A 3,400-nucleotide genomic window follows, 5' to 3' on the forward strand; every position below is an offset into this window, starting at 1 on the left:
GGATGTTGGGCATCTTTTTATATGTTTATTAGTCATTTGTATATCTTTGGAGAAATGTCTATTCAAGTCCTTTGCTTATTTTTGAATTGGGCTGCGTTTTTTTGTTGTTGTTGTTGTTTTTAATTGAGTTGTAGGAGTACTATGTATAATCTGGGTATTAATCCCTTATCAGATATGTGATTTGTAAATCTTTTTTTCCATTCTGTGTGTGCCCTTTTTCCTCTGTCGATAGTGTCCTTTGGTGTACAAAAGTTTTAAATTTTGATGAAGTCCAGTTGATCTATTTTTTCCTTTGGCTACCTGTGCTTTTGGTGTCATATCCAAGAAATCATTGCCAAATCCAATGTTGTGAAGCTTACCCCAGTGTTTTCTTAGAAAGACTTTGATCTATTTTGAGTTCATTTTTGTATCTAGTGTGAAAGATCCGACTTCATTCTTCTGCATGTGAATATTTAGTTTTCCCAGCACCATCTGTTGAAGATGGTCCTCTTCCCGTAGAATGGCCTTGACGGCCTTGTTCTGCTCCTGTTCTTATCCAGTCTTCACACAGATGTTTCTTAGCAGTGCTGGCTCGGTGCTCTCTTTCCTTCAGAGGTGAAGGGGCAGCTTCTCACCTACCTAGAGCAATGTGGCAGAAAGATAAGAGTGGAGCCCAAGGTCTTCCCTCAGTCCATGTTTCTGCTGCAAGCAAGGAGTTAATGCAGAAGGCCTGATTTATGATGTACCATTATCAGACGTTAGAATGTGTAATGTAAAACATTATAATTTCTGTGCATCTGGCATCTGTTTTGGACTCCTCTAAGTTTTAGTTACCATGGCTGGTCACATAGCAGGAATGTGTCTTTATGACCATCTTCTTATAAAAGTTCTGGGTTCCAAGACCTGAGTGGCTTTCCCTGGGCAGAGACATCTCACATCTCTGTGTTTTGCAGAGGAAACCACAGAGGGCCCCTGGAAAACTGTTCCAAAAGGTGTGATCCGCAGGCTGCTGAGGAATGATGGTTGATTCACCTCTCATCACAGCCATCTTCCTCTTACCCCTTAACTGGATCTGGCTTTCCCTGGAGTCTGCCATGGTGGCGAGATGGCAGCTAAAGGAGCCTACTGTGCTTGGTCTGTGGGTCTGTGGTCTGTCTCAGCATGGACATCAGGGCCCTTCTGCCTCTGGCTGTTTTGACCTGCCCTTTGCTAAGACTTCCCGCTGTCATAGGCCACGGGGTGATTGCAGGCAATGGAAACAGTAGGGACCCTAAAAACCTTCCTTCCTCCTGCCTTGTTCCCTGCTGGGCCCCATCCCCTTGCTGCTGTGTGGATGCAGTTGTGATTGCAATTTGTATATTTAAAGGGTTTTTTGTTTTATTTTATATTCAACCTAATTTTATTCATACTTGCCTAGGGATGGAGAAGAGATCATTCAGTAAAAACATACAGTAAAAACAAATTATGTCTTATCACATACAACTTTTAAACTACAATAACGATGTGCCTTATTTCCATGCACACAAGTCTAACATTACAGTTTTTTTTTTTTTTAAATAAACGTAAGACTTCTAGGAGCATTTTATAATAAAATAATTTCTAATTTTTCTTTGTAGATAGATCAAGTACCTCCAAAATACAAATTCCTCTACACAGTGAGCGCTTTACTTAAAATGAATACTAAATAAATTACGTGGACATCCTTAGGATAAGCTGACATTCCATATTCAGCAAAGTAGGCAACAAACCATAGTGCCAAATGGAAAAAGTATATTGACAAATAAGTTTCAAAAACTAGGTTAATTTTTATAATTAAATACAGAAAAGGTACTGATTTGCTAAAATAAATAAGGCGTGATATAGTCACACTTCACTATAAAGAATGCATGCCAGAACATTTATAAATGGTGAGTGAATCTTATTAAGAATGGTTTACTACAATAAACGCTGGCTAAATAGAAGTGCCTGTCGTGAAGCACTATGTGCGGTATATGTTTTGCCACGTATTTTTGGTACTTCGAGGTAGATAACACACGTGGACCAAATTTGGCATTCATTTTCAGTTGCTGCTGGAATCATGTTTTAAGAAATGTGTACAGAATGAAAAACTTGAAAACACGAATGAAAAATGTTTTAGGAAAAAATAGATATTTTTATGCAATTATGTACAGTCTCACTTGTCAAGGTAAGATTTCCGTTTCCTGTAAAACAGATGATTGTTCTATGAGGGAATGTTTTTGTCTTAGTGCATTTCTTTTGTCTTCTCCTGTATTTTAATATATTATATATTAAAGATATTGGCTGGTGTAAAAATAAAAAGCATTTCATCTAAAAAAAAATCTGTGCAACGCTAGCAGATGAGCTGCCCTTGACCTCTCTGGACTTTGCCTGTGCATACCTTTTTTCTGCTGATCCTGTGATGGAACTTGGTATCAGATCGTATGACTCCTTCGAGTGAAGCACCAAAGTAGAGGGTCCTCGTAGAATCCCTGTTACATCTGCTTGTAGCCCTGCCTCTCCTCTGCTCTGGGCTGCTGCGGTTCCTTCCACATTTGGTCACAACCACCTCTCTCCCTAGAATTTTCTTCCCATCATCACTTTAGTTCTTTAAATCTGAATGCTTTCCTTTAACCTCGATGGCATCAATAGTTTGGCTGAGGAAAGGAACAAGTAGCCTATGCTACTTTACCATCTGCAGGAAACCAGAAATCATTTTTTACAATTGTTTGTTGCTAATATAGTTGACGTTTTCTATTTCTATATGTTTATATAGTTATGTTGAAGAACTTCATTAGCTTTTCTGAGTAGACAATCTATTGAAAGAACTAAGAATCATTACTTCAAATCATTTTTCTCTTGTCATATTGCATTGGCACTAACAGTGGCCACCCTCGCTTTACTGAGAATGTGTCAAATGTTTCACTCTTAAGTATGATATCTATTTGTTGTATGTTTCTGGAATATGCCCTTTAGCAAGTTAAGAAAATTTCTATCCGCTCCTAGTTTATTAAGAGATGTTTTCCTTTTAACAAGAAATAGATCGCCGATTTTTAAAACATTTTGAAGGGATGGTTTTTGTCTCGTCTGCAAATGTGTGGAATTAAATTCTTTTCTAATGTTTATCCATGCCGTTATGGGATAAAATTTATGGCTGTGATTTATTATTATTTTAATGTAATGCAACATTTAGTTTGTTAATATTTAATTAGGATTTTTGCATTGCTAAGTAAGATTGATCTATAAAGTTTTTATTTTGTATTCTGTTCTAGTGTCAAGGTTATGCCAGCCTTGAAGAAGAATTAGGCTATTTCCAACTTTTTTGTGCTCTGGAATAGTTTATTTAGCAATAAAAGTTTTTTTTTAGAATTCACAATAAAACCGTCTGTGCCTGATACCTTATTTTTCCATAAAAATATGAGCT

This window comes from Pteropus vampyrus, unplaced genomic scaffold (assembly GCF_000151845.1).
Source record: "Pteropus vampyrus isolate Shadow unplaced genomic scaffold, Pvam_2.0 Scaffold23, whole genome shotgun sequence".
NCBI classification, from domain to species: Eukaryota; Metazoa; Chordata; class Mammalia; order Chiroptera; family Pteropodidae; genus Pteropus; species Pteropus vampyrus.